At 39.5% G+C, this 20,472-nt stretch overlaps 1 long non-coding RNA gene across 1 annotated transcript; it reads left to right on the top strand.

Annotated features, from left to right (window-relative positions):
- Nucleotides 1-2,628: 2,628 nt before the first annotated feature.
- On the top strand, nucleotides 2,629-5,011 carry LOC107796961 (uncharacterized). The gene is made up of 2 exons (XR_001650557.2): nucleotides 2,629-3,088; nucleotides 4,104-5,011. It is a non-coding gene; the product is annotated as an uncharacterized LOC107796961 (long non-coding RNA).
- The last annotated feature ends 15,461 nt before the right edge of the window (nucleotides 5,012-20,472 follow it).

Raw genomic sequence — 20,472 nt, forward strand, 5'->3', positions numbered from 1 at the left:
GGGGGCGCTGCATCATTAATGGATGCAGGTAGTTCTACAGCAGGCGTCATTGATCAGTGATAGCGGTACACTCTCTTCTGCTGACTTGGTGAGCCCCACTTCATTTCAGTGCCATGTATCTTTTGTTTCTCATGTACTTTGTGATTGAGGTATAGCTGGGGCCTTATTGCCGACTTTTCCATATTTCTCTTCTGTTGTACTTAGAGGCTCCGTAGGCAGGTTGTGGGTGGTTTTTGATGTGGGAAATTGAACTGGAAATGATGGTATTTGGCAAACATGTTTTTATTATAATTATGAACTTGTAATAATTTGGAAATCGTAAATGAATCTCTTTTGAATAATGGAATTGGAAAATTGGGGTTGTTAATAAAATATTTTAAGTGTTTGATTAATGGAGTGCATCTCCTCTTTATTCATGGATGAGTTTGGGAAGAATGAAATCTAATAGGCTTGCTCGGCCGGGTTCACTCGGTTGAGCGCCGGTCGCGCTCCTCGATTTTTGGGGTGTGACATCAACTTAGCCGACGAGGCCTACCTACAAGCTGACAATACCAATAAAGGCCAACGAGGCCATATTCTGAATCATCTGAAAATAATGTCTATCTCATCTGAGGGGTAAATATATCCAAAAGCTCATATACATGACTGTGCAGGCTGACGAGGCTGCCATGAACGTCTACAACCAGCAATACCAAACTGAACATGTACACAGGGCTGGCAAGGCCACAATACTGACATACAAAATATACACGACTCGTCTACAAGCCTCTAGAGATAACATAAATGTATCATGGTCAGGACAGGGCCTCGACCTACCCATCAAACTTGTATATACACAATGGACTCCAAAGTCTAGACCTGGTAACTCAGGGGGAATGAAGCTTACTAATTAAGCTGAAGTTTGACTATGTCTACTAGGAAGGTCTAGCTGGATGTATATCAGGACCCCACACATACTACGCTCGGCCGTAGTAAGCTCACTCATAGGCGCTCAAACATACTACGCTCGGTACGTGTAGCTGCTAAGCCATTTTAGGCTCGCTCATAGGTGCTCGGCCATAGTATGCTCGGTATATACTTACCATCTGATCAGAGGTTGTCCAATAGGGACCTGCCCACCGATTATAGCTCGGTGGTGGTGAAAATACTGTAATACTGTATATATATATACCCTCTTCTCTCTTGACTGAAATAAGACAATACTTAACTGAATATAAAATCCCGATAAGGAAGAATGCTTTAACTTATGAGACTAGAAAAATATACATAAATTCAGGAATACAAACTTCTCTTTATGTCTCGTTATCAAACGTGTTTAGTTACGGGATCATGCCAAAATTAAGGAAAGGTTTAGCCTTAACATACCTTTGTCGTTTACTAAAGGACTCAACGTATATCTTCCAGAAGACTTCAATCTACATTAAGACAATAAAACTTGTAGTTAATGCCATAGAAGGACTTACAAACATACTTCTAAGCTAGTAGGTCACTTATAGAAAATTAGAAATTATTTTTCTTATAATATTCCACTTCCATCCAACTCAAACCAGCACCAAAACAATAGGAACAACATAAACAATAATGTATCCAAGATATTCCAACAAATTCAGATTAAAACCTAGCTCAAAACCCTTACAAAACAGTACACACGCACAAACACCTTAATCTTCACTTCCAATCTCAAGTTTCATATATTTCTTTCATGAATTCACTTGATAAATATATATACATGCATAACAACATAAACCATATCATAATCAAGTTATTTTTTACAATTTTCATCCATAACAACGTGTATATATATAGCCTTAAAAAATCCAACAAAATATATCAATATCTCTTTCCACTTTCAAGTGCTATCTTGTAATATTTCACTCCAATACCACAACCAACATGTAATTAACCTAAAACACAACCAATAGGATGAAATATACCTTAGGCAGTAGATACAATTCGAAACCTAAGCTTAACTTAGCTCACCATCATCCTTATTAACATCACAACACCATAGAGGGGCTATTCGTCGCCTTTGGCTAACTTTGATGGTGAGGCATGGTGTTTTTTTTGTTTTGGAATTTGTTTGGAGCCTTGGGGGAACTTTTTGGGAGGGTTTGGAGAGTGTGAGGATTGAAGGAGGTCGACAAATGAGCAAATCTCATCCCAAAAACGAGATAAAAATAGGTGAAGGCCGACCATCGTCCAAGTGGGTCCAATAGGGGCTTCCTGCGCAGTCTCGCAAATATACTAACATATCTCTACTATGATTCATATCAATGAATGGTTTAATGAGTTAGAAACTAGACTCGTAGATCTTAAATTGATGGGTGGATCACCCCGGAACTCAAAGTATATTAGAAAAAAAGCTCAATGACATTAGACCCAAATTTCAGTTAATTTATGAACGTAACTTGCGACAACATTTACTGACTTTTGTTTTACAACTTGCTTGACTTATAAACATAACATATGACTATCAAACAATTCAAACAACTTAAAACACGAACTCCTTAGCATATTAAGCACTCCTAATTTTTACCCCGAAAGTACAGGTTATAAAAATTTTGATTCGTTTATCCTCCAACCCTCACGATACTGTTAATTCATTATTATTTTTGTAAAGGTCCTTAAACTCTCCAGATTATATTGATTTACTTAAGATGCATTCCAACATGAAATTACGGGAAGTAACCGGTTCACTAGTTATTGTGTGGAACACTCCTTCGTATATACCTACCCTTTCACCATTAGATTCAAGCTACCGATAGACAACGTTATTAAGGAGATATGTTGCAATATAATATTTATTTGGCCCAAATCAGTCTGATAGTCAAGAGGCTAATTTCTTGCCTCCACCATATGTCTTCCAAGGCCGATGTATCATACACTTGTCGGCACCTCCTTTATCTCTCTCATCCTAAGATCTAATGGTGTGGTGTATTCACTAAGAAACATTAGGGAAATATGGCTCTTATTACTAACTACAACGATGACCACGATTGGAGATGGTTCGAAAGGTTCCTCGTGATGTAGACTCGGTGCATCGTTCGATCAAATAAACTGCCTTTTCCCAAGAAGTGGAACCCAAACCGTAAGTATCTCTTCTCATTAAGATTTCTTACTCTTCTACAGTATCTTTCTCTAGCTTTTGTTCATTAAATTGTAGCTGCTGTAGAGGATTTTAGTGGGGTTGACGGTATTGAATGATGGATATCTCAGATTCTGGAAGTCTCTTTTACAGAGTCAAGGACATGGAAGGGCATCTCCTTTGGGCTAGATGTAAGAGCGGAAACTCACGGTATTCTCAGGGAGAGATGACAATCTCAACCTCGGGCTAGCTTACCTGATACCAGTAGCCCCCTCCCCCCCAAACAAAGGATCCGAGAACTATTTTCCCTTTAAAAGTAGAAATCAGGAACATCCCAAGATACCTCCATGGAACTTCCTTTCGTCGGTTCCTCTACAGAGTGAAAGATGACTGTTGAGAGAAAGGACAATCATTCTAGAGTCGACAGGAGCAGTACCTAAGTCAGTCCCCCGACTGCTTGTAGTATCCTTAGAGAGGGGGCAGAATGGGTATTGCTATGGTCATGGTTGACTCGGAGGAGGAATCTCAACTCGACACTGAGAGGTTGGGCCCTACTGCAAACTTACAAGAAGATCATGTGCTTCCCACTCCAAATGGACCACTCGATGAGGGGATGCCCCTCGTTTGAATTTCGAGGTACAAAAGAAAGATTCTGCGGGACCAAATGGCACCACCTCCAATGACTTCCACGGCTCAAGAACAAGAGCCCTGTTCAGCAAGTGGTAATGTTGTGCGGGTACAGGATGCTCCCCCAAGCCTTATGCTAATCCTGGTGAACATACCATCTAGTTCACTATTCCCAACAACTTCAACCTTATAGATAAACCTCGACATGCTGTTAAATATATGCATTAGTTAGTTGGTCCTGTTGAGAAGGCAAAGATGTCTCAATACGATATGGAGGGGTTGATTACCTAGCTGATTTATCCAACCGCCACAATGAGACTTCTTTTTCCTCTTATCCTAAGTTGTTATCCCGGATTTATAAATCCGCTGATTGTTTATTTTTGTTTTGTAGCATAACCTGATCTCATCAAAGGCTCTAAAGAGGGTCCAGGCGGACAAGTCCAAGTTTAACGGGGTCGTCGAGGCCAACAGAGAGTTGAAGGCCGAGGTCGAAGGATTGAAGTTCGAAGTTACATGACGTAAAGCTGAAAAGGAAGCCTTGATATTGAGGAACAAGGGTGCTGAACAAAGCTCAAAACTAAAGCAAAAAGAGCTTCTAGGCTGGGAGTTAATGTTTTCATGCGACCTTAACAAATCCAAAGAGAAAATCCGATCTCTTCAAGATGAAATGGCCGATAAAGAAGAGATTTAACTTCAATTGACAATATAACATTCCTGTATTGAGGACAGAGAAAAGGAATTAGAAGTCGCCCTTGCTTTTTTGGATGAACTTACTCGACTAGTGGTGCTGAAAAAGCTGCCCTGAAAGAGGCTTATGATAAGTTAGCTCACTAACTCGGAGAGGTGGGGGGAAGAGTGAACTTGATCGAATTGGGTTGCTTTAGAGACTCGCTTAAACACTCTTCATGAAGTCCATGTTGGGAAGACAAACATAGAGAAGTAGATCATGGACCTTGAAGTCGAGACGAAAGAAATTGGGGCACTCCTAGGTTATTCATCCTCTGACGGATGCGAGTATAGTCTTGATGTAGGTGAGGATGAATCATAATACTTAGACAAGAATAATGAAGAAAAGGAAATTTTGACACCTTTGCCTCCCCCAACCACTTGACTCCCTGATGTTTCTTCATCCTCCGGATCCTTTGATCTTGATTCTGACAATATTTCTTGAATATTGTACTTTATATATCTTAATTTTAGAATTATTATAGTAAAATTTCGACAATATTTTACTCAAAAGTTTTTGTGCATTATTGTTTTGATCATGAATATTCCAGACTTAGAAATATTTTTGTAGACTTTATCGGGCATTCATTGTGCCTTAGCCATAATTCTTAACCATGTGTCGGCTTTATATCCTTTTAGAATGATAGCTTTCAAACTGATACTTTGAGTGTTCAATATTTATAATTAGTTGCCTCATGAAGTTGGCATTGAACTAAGAATGGGCCCTTAGTGAGTTCAATGCTTATGAAGATGGCGTGTCATCTTCATTTTGACAAGTAGGGATACCATGTCCTTAGTAGAATATTTAAACAAAAATGGTACAACTTGTCCGGGTAATAAAATAAAGTAAAGCTCAAGATTTTTGTTCTACAAATTAGGATAAATGATACTTACAACTTCTGCTAAGTTTCCTTTGTGATACATATCCTAGTAGTATACAGTGAAAACAATCTGAGCCTTATAGATGGGTTATTTTGATGAAGATAGTTGATGTCGGACAATTGGTACATTAACAGTGCTTGCTCTTGCTTGTTGGAGATCTTGCTCTAAGCATAAAATTTCTTCTTCGAATACGTTGGTGCTTCTGCAGCTTTTGGTTAGGCTAAGCAGTCCGCGAGTGCTGGTCTCCGTATAGTCTCCCTAGTGTTTGAGTTTAAAGTATATAAACTTTGACACTAGTCTTGTCATTCGATTGTCTCAGTCCAGCTGCTAGACTCCGCATTCTGGTTTACTTGATCTTCCTACGATCATATTCCTGAAAATGAGGTAAGTGGTCGACAAGTATTTTAGATGAAGAGGATTCCTCAGCCTTTTTGATCAGTCATTTTGTGACCCTGCCTGAGAATGGTTGTAGTTTCCAAATGTTGCCAAGGATCAGTGTAGTCATTGTTCGGGCTAGGATGGCTATTCATATCATCTAAAAATGTTAGCATAAATATATTAACAACTTAAAAGTAATTAACAAGAGGGGCACCATACCATTGCGGATCCTCTAGAAGTAGTAGCGTTTCAAGTGTACGACGTTCCAGTTAGCCCGAAGCTGTATTCTATCCATTGACTCGAGGTCATAAGCTCTTTTTCCAGCAAGTCTACAAACTCTATATGGGCCAAGCTTTCTGGCATTGGGTTCTTGTTTTGTAGGGAACACCTTATGAAGGACGTAATCCCCTATTTTGAAGTGCCAAAGGTTAGCTCTTTGATTACAGTATATCTTAATCCTCTACTTCTGTATAGCTATTCAGATTAATGCCATCTCTCAGCGTCCTTCTACCAGATCAAAATTTGATGCTAAGGCTTCCTCGTTGGACTCCTCAATCACATAAACTAACCTTAGACTCGATTCCCCTATCTCAATCGAGATTAGAGCTTCTGATCCATATATGAGTGACAAAAGAGTTTTTCACGTACTTGTGTTTTGACATTGTTCGGTGTGCCTATAAAACTTCAATTAATTTCTCCAACCATATTCCCTTAGCCGCTTCTAACTGTTTCTTTAGGTTGGTGAGCAAACAATTTTTTGATGACTCTTCTTGGCCATTAGCTCTGGGATAATAGGTGGATGAAGTAATCCTCTTGATTTTCCACTTATCAAGAACTCAATAACATTTGCTTCGATGAATTTTCGTATGTTATCACATGCTACCTCATTTGGTACTCTGAATCGTCATATAATATTTCTTTATATCAAGTCTATTACTTATTTCTCTCGAATGTTCGTGAATGCACCTGCTTCAACCCAATTAGAGAAGTAATCAGTCAAGACTAGTAAAAATTTTACCTGACCCGGGGCTTGAGGAAGCGGTCCAACTATATCCATCTCCCATTTCATGAAGGGCCATGCGAAAAGTATAGAATGCATTGGTTCTGCTGGTTAATGTAATTGGTGTGCAAAACGTTGGCATTTGTCTTATTTTTTGATGAAGGTATTTGTATCTTCTTCCATTCGGGGCTAGTAATAACCTACTCTAATGAGATTCTAGGTCAAGGATCTATACCCAGAATAATTGCCACAATTTCCTTCACAGACTTCTCTCATAACATATCCTGTTTTCCGGGTTCGAGGCACTTATCTAAAGGACCATTAAAAATCATCGAGTAAAGTTCTCCTTTGATGAGGCAGTACTAGATTGCTCGAACTTTAAGCTACCGAGTTGGTCTTTTTCTTCGGGCATCATCCCATTCTGCAAGTAGTTTATGAATTCGTTACTCCAATTCCAAGTAAATTGGTTGAATTTACCTCGTTTTTTCTTTGGCCGAGGACAGAATGAAACAAGTTAAAGATTGAGTTATTTTTGGATTCAATAATTTTCACTGCTGGTCCAAGATTTGCCAACATATCTACTTTAGCATTCTCATCTCGAGGTATGTGTGTGGTCTTCCATTGCTGAAACTGAGCTAAAAGAGTTATGACTTTGTCCAAATACTTCTTCATCTGGGTTTCCCGTGCCATGTACGTCCCTTTTATTTGGTTACTCACAAGTTGGATGTCGCTTTTAACCCGAGGTGGTATGCACCAAGTCCTCTGGCTAATTTGAGTGTTTGAACTATAACCTCATATTTGACTTCATTGTTAGTTATAGAATGACATTTTATAGACTGTCTAACTGGTGCAATGAGAGCTATTCCATGATTAGACTCTTTAACATTGGATGATCCATCTGTGAAGAGGGTTCAGATTTTAGGGCCTGCCCCAAAAGCAATGATCACTTCTTTTTCAACCTCTAGAAGGATGTTTGTACTTAATTTAGCCACAAAGTCTGCTAGGACTTGTGACTTGATGGCAATATAAGGTTGGTATGATATATCATACTCACTCACTACGACCACCCACTTGGCAAGCCGTCCCTGTTTAACCTAAAATTTGATTTTTAGGCTGAATATATTAAATTTATATTTCAAGGCCTCAAGCAACCTGCTTGATTCACTTTAAAGAATATAAGCAAAGCAATTAAATGATAATAGTAAAAGATAAAGAACAAATGTTAAGAGCGAAAGAAAGAAAAGGAGAATTGTTATTGATGCTGCTTTTGCTCGAAGATATCTTGCTTTCTCAATAACAACTTAATATATTGCTTAAGAGAATACAAGAGTTTTCTAATTGATCTTCAAAGGGTAGAAGTGAGGGTGCAAGCAATAAGAGTTTTTGTAACCGTCCCTTGATATCTCGCCAGCCCGTTATCTCCATTACTTTTCTGTTTACACATGTTACGCTTAAAGGATTTGTAACTGCTCCGTAGTAAATGCCAAATCCCTTATTCTGGATTGACTGTTTCTTTATATCTATCCATACATATGAAACTTCACGGTAAATCTGCTCATATTGAATCCTTACTGGAACCGAGATCAATGATCTCGATATCCACGATTTTGTCTCAATTGACCTTGTACTCATTCTTCAAGTGACCTTCCAATCCATTGTTATTTCCATGTCACAACCCAAAATCCCAACCGATTGGGGGGAGGGGGAGGGGGCGCGTGATGGGACCTACGCCACTTGATTGGCAAGCCAACAAATAACAATAATAAAGGCAATAAAAAATAAAAAATAACATGATATCATAAATAAAAGATATAACTCAGAGAAATATATCAAGTCTAAGACCAATGACCATCTACATCTCCTAAAATCTAGAGTCACTAAGTACATAAGCATCTACAGAATAACTAAATACAAAGTTTAGAATAAATAATACACTATTCGAAGCAAATATACAATAATAGAACTATGAGATAGGTGACTCCAAGGCGTGCAGACGAGAGTACAATACTACCTCGGATCTCCTCAACCAACACACTATCCGTCTTCTAGGTACCACTGGGACCAACACCAAAATCTGCACAAGAAGTACAAAAGTATAGTACGAGTATAACTAACCCAATGTACTCCGTAAGTATCGAGCCTAAGCTGACAAGGTAGTGACAAGGCTAAGACAAGACACCTGCTTATAAACCTGTACAGTTAAATAACAAGAAATAACGAGACAAGATAACAAGTAAAATATCAAGTAATATGACAAGATAAATAACAAGAGAGAGATAAAAAGTATAAAACGAAGAAGATATAGAACAGAAAAATAATGAAAGAAATAACTAAGGAAAACAATAGTTTATGCTTCCACAAGCAACCCCGAACAAGCCTTTCGAACATAACCACGCAACAACATAGCCAAGTCCTCAGTCTAAATAGTAAAAGAAGGAACAAGAGATATCAAACAAAGGGCATGACACCATCCTTCGTGCTTTTATTCTCATCTTCACAAGTACAACAAAATAGCAAGCACAGAAACACCATTCGTGCATATTCACTCTTCCTCACAAGCACAATCACACACTTCATGCAATGATATTAATATATAAAGAAAGCACAGAAACACCCTTCGTGCACAATCACTCTTTATCACAAGTGCGGAAACACCATTACTACAACTCACTCTTCCTCACCAAGCATAAATATGAAAAGCAATACCAAGCCCGTGGGAAGCACAAACAATATCAAGAAGAACGATTGAACATAGCTTTCCATTTAGGAATTAATCATCAATTTACACCAATAGCCAAATCAACAATTCAATAGTCTCACTACCCAATATCATATCAAGCTTAACAAGACTACTAACACAGACGGAAATAGCCAAAGAGAGAAAGCGCATATATACTCGTCACCTTGCATATACACTGCACCAAACACATACAACACATAGCAATTAGACACAATTAAATTATAATTCCCGCAAATCAAGGTTACCAAGACACTTACCCCTTTTCCAGCACAAGTTAACACTCTAACACCGCCTTTCCTTTAGCACAAGCCTTCATACCACTTGAATCTAGCAAATTAATATCCCAATAAGTCAAAAGATGATTTAACAACTACCATAGTATAAAAAAGGTTCGATCTTTAATATATTTGGAAAAGTCAACAAACATTTAATCTAGGGCCCACATGGTTGAAATCCAAAACTAGGACCAAATCCCCTTTACCCATTCTCCCTCGAGTCTAAATATGTAATTTATTTTGAGATCCGACCTTAAATCGAGGTCTAAATCTTTGAAATACCGAAAACCCTAAATTTCTACCCAAAAACCCTATTTCTACTATGTGAAATCTTAGATTTAGGCATGAAAATCAATGAAAAGTAATGGAATAAGTTAAAGTTACTAACCTATGAAGTTGGGAAGAAATTACTCTCCAAAATCGCCTCTATGTGGAGTCTAGGTTTCAAAGATGGAATAAAATGAGCTAAATCCCAAAGCCCATGCCTTTTACCCAGCTGCAGGTATCACATTTGTGAACTATTATTCGTAATTGCGATGTTCAAAAAAGCGAACAGCTGATCGCAAATGCGACCAAGCCCATGATCCTTAGATCTCACAATTGCGATAGAGGCATCGTAAATGCGGAAGTTGCAAATATAACAGAAGTGTTACAAATGCGAAGGATTGACCCCTCGCGAAAGTGAATGCGAAGCTGACCCAAATCCTCATAGCATAGCAAATGCGAGCTAGCACTCGCGAATGCGAGGCTCGCATTTGCGAACAGACCATCACAGTTGCAATGTCTGTAGCACCAACAACTCAAGTCTTAACCAAACAACCCAAAACCTATTCAAAACTCAACCGAACATCTACACAAGTGCAATAACATCATATGAACTTGCTCGTAAGCTAAAATCATCAAAATAATATCTAAAATCAAGAATCATGCATTAAAACGCAAAGATTTCAAAGTTCATAACATCAATTTCTAACTTTCACATTAAGCGCCGAAACAACCTTGGGTTACTCGGGACCCCAACCAAACATGCGTACAAGTACAAAATCATCATACGAACCTATCGGAATTGTCAAAATACCGGCCCGAGGTTGTTTACCAACAATGTTGACTATGGTTAACTCTAATGCTTTTAAGTTTAAAAATCAAGTTTTCTTTGAAAAATCACATTTAAACTTTTCGAAAATTAAAATGGACCACACATGCAAGTCATAAGTCATCCAATAGCGCTATGAAAGGTCTCAAATCATGATTTGGGAAGCTAGAATTCAAAACGACCTATTAGGTCGTGTTCGTCCTCGAACGGACATAGAAATGTACCTAGAATGGTAAAACGATGCATATATCCACTCCTCATGTTGGATTCAGACTCCCAAATAGCCTCCTCAGTCGGCTGACCACTCCAACACACTTTCATAGAAGAGATATCCTTAGATCTCAACTTTCAAACCTGTCAATCTAGAATAGCTACCGACTCTTCTTCATGTCACACCCCGACCTCGGAAAGCGCGATGTGCGCTCAACCAACATATCTCAGTCAAGCAAGCCTACTTGATGCCTTATACCCAATTGTATCCATGAAAAATTTAAGAATCAGTAACAAGAGATAGACATGAAGAATAAAGTGTACAACATCCTTTTCCATTACTTAAAGGAGTTTCATTGACAATTTCCAAAAGATTACAAGTTCACATTTGAAAGTGGAACATCCCATAACTACAACATTTATAGTCTATTTACCAAATCAAAACATAACCCAAACTATGTCTATGGAGCTTCTAAAGGGAACATAAGAATAGTATAGAAGTGCCGAGGCCTTGCCTCAAAATACAATATACAAGGATCACAAGACACGAGGCCTCGATTGGAAGTGTGGCTTACCAAGTCAACTGAGAGAGGGTGTACTGCTACCAATGATCAATGCCGCCTGCTGTGGAACCACCTGCATCCATTAAATATGCAGCGTCCCCGAAAAAAGGGACGTTAGTACATATGGAATAGTACTAGTACGTAAAGCTAAATACCCTCTCATGGAATAGAGTACCAACATAAAAAGGGAGAAACATGAAATCAATGAGAAACTCAAATAATATTAAAATGCCAAGTCAAAATCAAGGCAAACCTTCAATTAAATATTAATGTTTTAAGTTGGGAGATCTTTAGTACCGACACACCACCATGCATATAGCATGGAATCCGATCTCCGCATGATCGACTAAGCCGTCTCACCTCAGTGTTTGCGGGTGGACATAGAAAAACAACACCACCACCATGTGCCTGGCATGGTGTCTGATCATCGCCCGATCGGCTATGCCGTCTCATCCTAGTGTGTGCGGGTGGACATAGAAACACAATACCACCACCATGTGCGCGACATTTTGTCTGATCACCGCTTGATCAGCTAAGCCGTCTTACCATAATGCCGTGTGGGTCGACATGGTCCTTGCTGGCTATCATCTCATCCCAATTAAGGAAAATAATCTCAACACATCATCACGGAAATTCATCCCTTCAATCACTCCTACGCCGACATGTGTAGTTTCAAGTTTAGGTTATTTCAAGCCACCCTTCCTCGGTGACCTAACGATACTCCCAAAATATTTATATAAAAATATTCATCTCATATCCCTTCATAAAATATCTCATTTCATTGGCAGTTTTGGCCACACATGTAAATCTTTATTCTTGGCACAATAACGACATTTTATATTTCATACTCTCATTCTTTCACTTTCAAGGATCATCAACATAAAGAATATTTGGAAATCATGACTTTAAATACATGAGTAATAAGAGTCTTAAACACATTAAATTTTTCCTATCAAAAGAGAGCATAATTATTTGCAACTGAAACATGAATTTAAGTCATAGCATTTAATACATTAATCATGCTTGAAACATTTTTCCGAAAGGGAGCATAATGTGATAGGAGCAATTGGAACACAATTGTTTTTATATAGACTTTCGATGCATTGCTGATTTGGGATAACTCGACTTAATGTGAACAAATCGAAACATTAGAAATAAGACCTTGGACAAACCATGCTTGAAGATTACAAGGAATTCATGGAATTCGATCTACAAGAGGAGTTTAGCCAATATACCTTGATTAAGCTCTTTAGTGATACTAAAACCTCACACTACTCTCACACCTTCAATCTACATCAACATAATTCAATTGGAGCAATATTAGTAAAACTTTCAAGGTTTTAGGTTATTTAGGCATTTTATCAAACACCTAGAGTATATAGCATCCTACTACCTCAAGTAGTGGTATTTCTTAATCCAACAATCCATCCTTTCCACAAACAAGGGATACTACAACATCCTTGGTCTTCTAACTACCTTCTTTAGTACCATTATAATCATTAATGAATTACATCCACCCAATTTTACAATTAACTCATTACAAAATGTCTACAACACCCAATAATTTAGGTTAGGCACTTATGGCTTCCAATCCCTATACCATAAGTGCTAATAATTATTTATTGCTCATATATTCACTAAGAATCCATGCATGTAGGTTTAAGGGTGAAGAATTACCTCTTGTAGCTCAAATCTTGAAAGCCAACTTTTGGGGTGTTCTTGAGATTTTGAAGAAATCCTATGGAATCCAAGACAAAACCCTATTGTAACTAGTGATTGAGAAGTGAAGTCATCATAAAAACACAGTTAAAAACTCACCTTAAGTGTGTATTGGAAGCCCTGGTCGGATGGGTGATGGAGAGAAAAGCCATAGCCTTGAAATCATTTTATTTTTCTCTCTCCCTGCTCATGTATTTACATATTGTAGAGGACCTCGCAGCGGGCGTGCGGAGAGCGTGCAACGTGTGCTATCACTGTTCAGACAAAATTTCCTAGCGCAAGCTGATCTTGCATTATAGACTATATATGCTGGTTTATTCCTTGCAAAATTAGTTTTCTTTTCATGCGCTGAGCGCACGTTAGTGCCTAAATGCGTTGTTTTTTCCCATTTAAACCAACTTTTCAAACTTTATGTTTTTACTTCCTATTGCTATTTTGACACTCCCGACCACCTCAACTTGAAATATACATACATTATCATGTTTCGATCACCACTGTCCCCTTGTGTGGGTCTACACGAACTCTGAGATTGACTCTATACTCTGAGATATACGGGGCTTTACATCCTCCCCCGCTTAGGATCATTCATCTTCGAATGATGGTTAGAGTCCACCATAGACACCGAGCATAAATTTTCCCTTCACTTAATCACCTTCATACACCTCCCATTACTTATCATCAATAACTAATCACACTAATGCGTTGAAATTTTGCTAAATCTCCAAATTTTCAAAAGTTTTGGCAGAATTTCCTATGTTTATGGGCCTATCCACCTAATAGAGCACCACAAAAACCAATCCAAACCACACATCCACAATACAACGAAGTATCGTAAACATGAAAATAACAACATCCATAACATTATAACTAATACATTACCAAAAGGGCATCTTAACATATGCTCTATAGTTTTAAGATATAACTGGTATAAGGTAGGTTTCTAACATTCCTTTAAACACAACCATATTGTTCTACAAACAAGTGGGGATATTTTCTCTTCATATCTTCCCCGGCCTCCCAGATAGCCTCTTCAGCTTGTTGGTTTCGCCATAACACTCTGACAGAGGCAATCTCTTTACTCCTCAACTTTCGAACTTGTCTATCAAGGATAGCAAATGGAATCTTCTCATAAGTCAATTCTTCATTAACTTCATTAGGCTCCACTGGGACGATGAGTGACGGATCTCCAACCACCTTCTTCAACATGGATACATGAAACACTAGGTGTACTAAGGACATCTCTGAAGGTAACTCGAGCCTATAAGCAACCTGATCAACCCTGTGAAAGATTCTGTACGGTCCGATATACCTTGGACTAAATTTCCCTTTCTTCCCAAATCGCATTATGCCCTTCATGGGAGAAACTTTCATGAATAACCAATCATCCTCTCGGAACTCCAAATCCATGCGACACACATCCAAACAGGACTTCTGGTGACTTTGAGCGTCCCTCAGTCGCTCCTTAATGATCTTTGCCTTCTCCATAGCCTGATGCATGAGGTCTGGCCCTATCAATTCTGCATCCCCAACTTTGAACCAACCAATGGGAGACCTACATCTCTGGCCACATAAAGCTTTGAACGGTGCCATTTGAATGCTGGCGTGATAGCTGTTATTGTAGTAAAATTCTATGAGTGGCAAATAATCATCCCAGCTACCCTTGAAGTCAAGCACACAAGCTCACAACATATCCTCAAGCATTTGTATAGTCCACTATGCTTTCCCGTCGGTCTGCGGATGGAAGGCTGTACTAAGATTCACCTGAGTACCCAAACCTTGCTGAACCTTCTGCCAAAGGTTAGCGGTGAACTGTTGTAACACCCTGGAAAAATTTTGAAGTACTTAAGTGTAAAGCCCACTAAAATTTTGCAAAAGAAAATAATGTTTCGTGGTGCAGAATTGGGCTTACGTGTGTGAGGATTGGCTGGCCGCGGCTCAGACCTTTGGGGCTGAACAATGGACTGGAAAGTAAAGGAAATATTTGGGCTAAAGAAAGGCACTTCTGTGGCCTACTATGTGGCCGCAGAATTACTATGTGGACCGCATAATGGCCGCAGAGCGAGGCAGCTATTTGGGCCAATTTGGATGTCAATTTCGCGGTCAATTATGCGGCCGCATAACGATTTATTGGGCCGCACATTGATCGCAGAACCAGTTTGGAAACTTTGTGGAGGGAGGTTCTGCGGCGCGTTATGCGACCACAGAACAGGTCTGCGACGCACTGTGCGACCACAAAACTGATCTGCGGACCGCATAATGGTCGCACAGTGGGGCAGGCCAGCCCGGTTTCGGAGAGCCATTTCGCGGCCCATTTCGTGGACCACATATCGATTATGCGATCGCAGATCCTGTCCGGGGCAACATATTTTGGGTTTTTATAACCCGACCCCACTTCGTTAAATAGACGATTTGTACCATTTTTGACCAAAAATCTGACACTTTTAAAGTGAGAGAGTGCCCTAGAGTGAGAAGATGTTCTTCAACAATTTGTTCTTCAATTCTTGCTCGAATGTTGGAAGATTAACAAGGGAAACTCACTAGATCTTCAATTTGTGCACTAGAACCATGTTCATCTTCCTAATTTTGGTTCAACTTATTATATTTATATAATAGATTGAAGTTGCTAAGAATTCCGGAATATTTTAGAGTTTAAGGAAGCTAAATTGAGGTATGTTGGCTAAACTCTTCTCTTAGAATTGAATCCCACGACATTCATATAATTTATGTATGTCCCAAGTGATTCATTATGAAATTGGCAATTTCGAGTAAGATTGGGTTGAAAGATATATGTTCAATAAGTATCCCAAATGCTTTATTTATGTTATGTTATCAATTGAGGATGTGTTAAAAATATGGTCTGTGCATTAAAAATGTTCGACTTCAAGTCAAACTCAAACGAGGGCTATTTTGCCAAATTTTGTGAAGAATCTCTATGTGCCTTAGACTCTTAATTGCTCACATGTGTACTACACACCTGATTTGAATTGTTGTTGTTGGTGAAGATGATGTTGATGTTGATGTTTGAAAGTGAAAAAGTGATAATGAAATACTAAATACGGCCAACGTGCCAAGAATGATTTTATAATTATGGCCATTAGTGCCAATGAAATGAAAAAATGTGAAAGAAGTATGAAATGCGATGATTGATATAAAAGGTTAATGTCTCGAATAAGACAGCCTAGCCGATTGGGTCATGATCGGACACCATGCCGCACACATGGTGGTGATTGTGCTATAAATTGTAATTGAAATGGCGGTTGTGGTTGATGTCTCTAATGAGATAGCCTAGCCGATCGGGTCGTGATCGGACTCCGTGTTAAAGGTACGGTGGTATTGATATTGAGAGTAATTGTGGTTGATGTCTCTAATGAGATAGCCTAGCCGATCGGGTCGTGATCGGACTCCATGCTAAGAGTACGGTGGTATTAGTATTGTGAATAATGGTATATCGATACTAAAAATCTCCCAATGTGAGATATGAAGAATAAATTTGAACACTGTCTTGATCCTATATTGAGGTTTGATGTTGTTTAAGGCTTCCATTGATATTATGATATTCTTGTTTGTATTATTTATCATTCGATTGAGAGGGTGTTTTGTCATTCAAACTAGTACTATTCCATATGTACTAACGTCCCTCTTGCCGGGGGCGCTGCATCTTCAATGGATGTAGGTGGTTCCACAACAGGAGAACTTGATCAGTGATAGTGGTACATCCTCTTTCCAGCAGACTTGGTGAGCCCCACTTCATTTCGGGGTCATGTATTTTTTATTCCTCGTGTATTGTGTTTGGGGTATAGCTGGGGCCTTGTTGTCAGCATTATCATAGTACAATTTTGTATCTATTAGAGGCACTGTATCTATTAGAGGCTCTGTAGACATAGTGTGGGTTATGTATTGGTGCTGGGAAAGACAAACTATGTTATGTTGTGGTTGTATTACTTATTCTATTTAAGACGTTAAAAATGATGGAACTATTTGTAATGAATTGGTATTGTGGACAAGAACATATTTTTGTCTAATTAATGAAAATATGTATTATCTCCATTCATGGATGAGTTGGGTAGAAGGAAATCTAACAGGCTTGCTCGGTCGGGTTCAGACGGTTGAGCATCGGTCGCGCTCCTCGATTTTGGGGTGTGACAACTGTGCCCCTCGATATGAGATTATAGAAACTGGAGTGCCATACAACACGACGATCTCCTTCATAAATAACTGAGCGTAGTGTTTTTCTGTGTTGGTTGTCTTAACATACAAGAAGTGTGCTGATTTCATGAGTCGGCCCACAATCAACAAAATCGAATCAAAATTACGAGGTGTGCGAGGTAAACCTACTATAAAGTCCATATTGATCATCTCCCACTTCCACATTGTAATTTCTATATTCTGTGCCAAGCCACCAGGTTTCTGGTGCTCGGCTTTCACTTGCTGACAATTTGGGCATCTAGCCACAAAGTCCGCTACATCTCTCTTCATGTTATTCCACTAGTAGACTTTCTTGAGATAATGGTACATCTTTGTAGAGCCTAGGTGCACGGAATACTTGGAACTATGAGCCTCAGTCATGATTCTTTTCCAGAGACCATCTACATTTGGAACACACAATCGCCCTTGGTACCTCAGCGTACCATCATTCATGCCAAGAGAAAAAGCCATGGTTTTGTGTTTGTGAATCCCCTCCTTCAATTGCACCGATAACGGATCTTCATATTATTTCTCCTTGGCTTCCACTATGAGTGATGATTCAGCCCTATTTTGCAAAATCACCCCACCTTCGCTAGAGTCCGTGAGCCGAACTCCCAAACTAGCCAACCGATGAACTTCCTTGGCCAATGGCCTTCGGTATGCCTCCAAGTGAGCCAAACTACCCATGGATTCCGGCTAAGATCATCCGCCACGACATTAGCTTTCCCTTGATGATATATAATATCGATGTAGTAGTCCTTGAGTAACTCAAGTCATCTCCTTTGCCTTAGATTCAACTCCTTCTGCTCTAAGATATACTGAAGACTCTTATGATCCGTGAATATATCAACATGGACCCCATATATAATGATTCCATATCTTCAATGCGAACACCACTGCTACAAGCTCTAAGTCATGTGTTGGATAATTTTTCTGATGGTTCTTAAGTTGCTTGGAAGCATAAGCGATCACCTTGACATGTTGCATTAATACACACCCAAGTCCAACCCTTGAAGCATCACAATATACGACAAACACATCCGTACCTTTCGGTAAGGTCAAAACTGGTGCCGTGGTCAACCTTGACTTGAACTCTTGAAAGTTCCTTTCATAAGCATTTGACCACTGGAATTTAGCTTCCTTCTACGTCAATTTAGTCAATGGAGAGGCAAGAGAAGAGAGCCCCTTCACAAACCTCATGTAATACCCAGCTAAGCCCAAGACACTGCGAATCTCTGTCGAAGTTGTAGGTCTAGTCCAATTCCTCACAGCTGCAATCTTCTGAGGATCGACCTTGATTCCCTCACTGGAAATAACATGTCCCAAGAAAGCGACTGACTCGAGCCAAAACTCACATTTCGAAACCTGGCATACAACTTGTGCTGATATAGGGTCTGCAAAACTGCCCTGAGATGATCGGCATGGTCCTCCCAAATTCTAGAATACACAAGAATGTCATCAATGAATACTATCATAAAAGAGTCAAGGATAGGCTTGACGACTCGATTCATAAGATCCATGAAAGCTGCTGGGGCATTTGTTAGCTTGAAAGATATCATCAGAAATTCAAAGTGCCCATACCGAGTCCTGAAAGTTGTTTTTGGAATATCTTGCTCCCTGATTTTCAATGTGTGATACCCCGATCTTAAATCAATCTTGGAGAAGTACTTAACATCTTGCAGCTAGTCAAACAAGTCATCTATCCTTGGCAGCGGGTACTTATTCTTGATTGTGACCTTGTTAAGTTGCCGATAGTCAATATATATTCTCAGTGACCCATCTTTCTTTCTTACAAAAGGGACCGGTGCACCCCATGGCGACACTCTCAGCCGGATAAAACCCTTTTCTAAAAAGTCTCTCAATTATTCCTTTAGCTCCTTTAATTCTGCATGTGCCATTCTGCAGGGTGGAATAGATATAGTTACATTCCTAGTATCACATCGATCCCAAAATCAATCTCCCTGTCTGGTGGGATCACAGGAAGCTCATCAGGAAAGACCTCTGGAAATTCATTCACAATTGGCACAGACTCAAGTGTCGGTGCCTCAGCCTTAGTGTCCGTGACTTGGACCAAGTGGTAGATACACCCTTTGCTAATCACGCGCTCTTAAGGTAATAAATGAACCTACACTTTGGCATAACATCATCCCATTCCACTCAATGACTGGATCATTAGGAAACTCAATCTTGACAGTTCTAGTTCCGCAGTCAAGCTTGACAAAACATGAATAAGACAAATCCATCCCCATTATCATCAAAGTCTACCATCACTAATTTAATGAGATTGGCCATGATGTCTCGACCATGCATCATGACAATACAATACCTATAAACCCGCGTGGACACAACATATTCACCAACTGGAGTAGATACAGAGAACGACTCACAAAGATGTTCTGGTTCTATCCCGAATTCCATAGAAACATAATGAGTGACATATGATAAGGTGGAACAAGGATCTATAAGAGCATACACATCATGAGATTGGACAACCAATATACTTGTGATAACATCTAGAGAAGCCTCTGAACTCTAGTAACCCCTCATAGCATAGAACCTGCTGGATCCTCCTGAACTCTGTGCACCACCCCTAGCTGCACACGCCCTACAGGTGCCGGAGTACCTCAAATTGGAGGAGGTGTTGCCGAAGTAGTAGCTGTTGAGTAGGCCGGATGCGCCTTACCCCTACTGACATTCTGATGGGACGTACCCCTTTCCACCACTACCATCTCTGATAGAACCACCAAAACTGCCTGCGGATTGGGCCTTATTGTTACCATCTCGCTCCATCCTGGCCTTCAATTTTCGGGTCTCTGTGGATTAAGAAAATTCCACCATCTTCCCATAGTTCATATCAGAATTCAAGGCGGTTGTAGGCCTCGTTAATAACCAAAGGGCTTAGGCCATGCACAAACCTTCGAACCCTGACTTCTATCATGGGCAACATGTAGACAGCATCCTTGGAAAGATCTGCAAACCTTATATGGTA

The sequence above is a fragment of the Nicotiana tabacum genome, chromosome 2, assembly GCF_000715075.1.
Source record: "Nicotiana tabacum cultivar K326 chromosome 2, ASM71507v2, whole genome shotgun sequence".
In the NCBI taxonomy this organism is placed as follows: Eukaryota; Viridiplantae; Streptophyta; class Magnoliopsida; order Solanales; family Solanaceae; genus Nicotiana; species Nicotiana tabacum.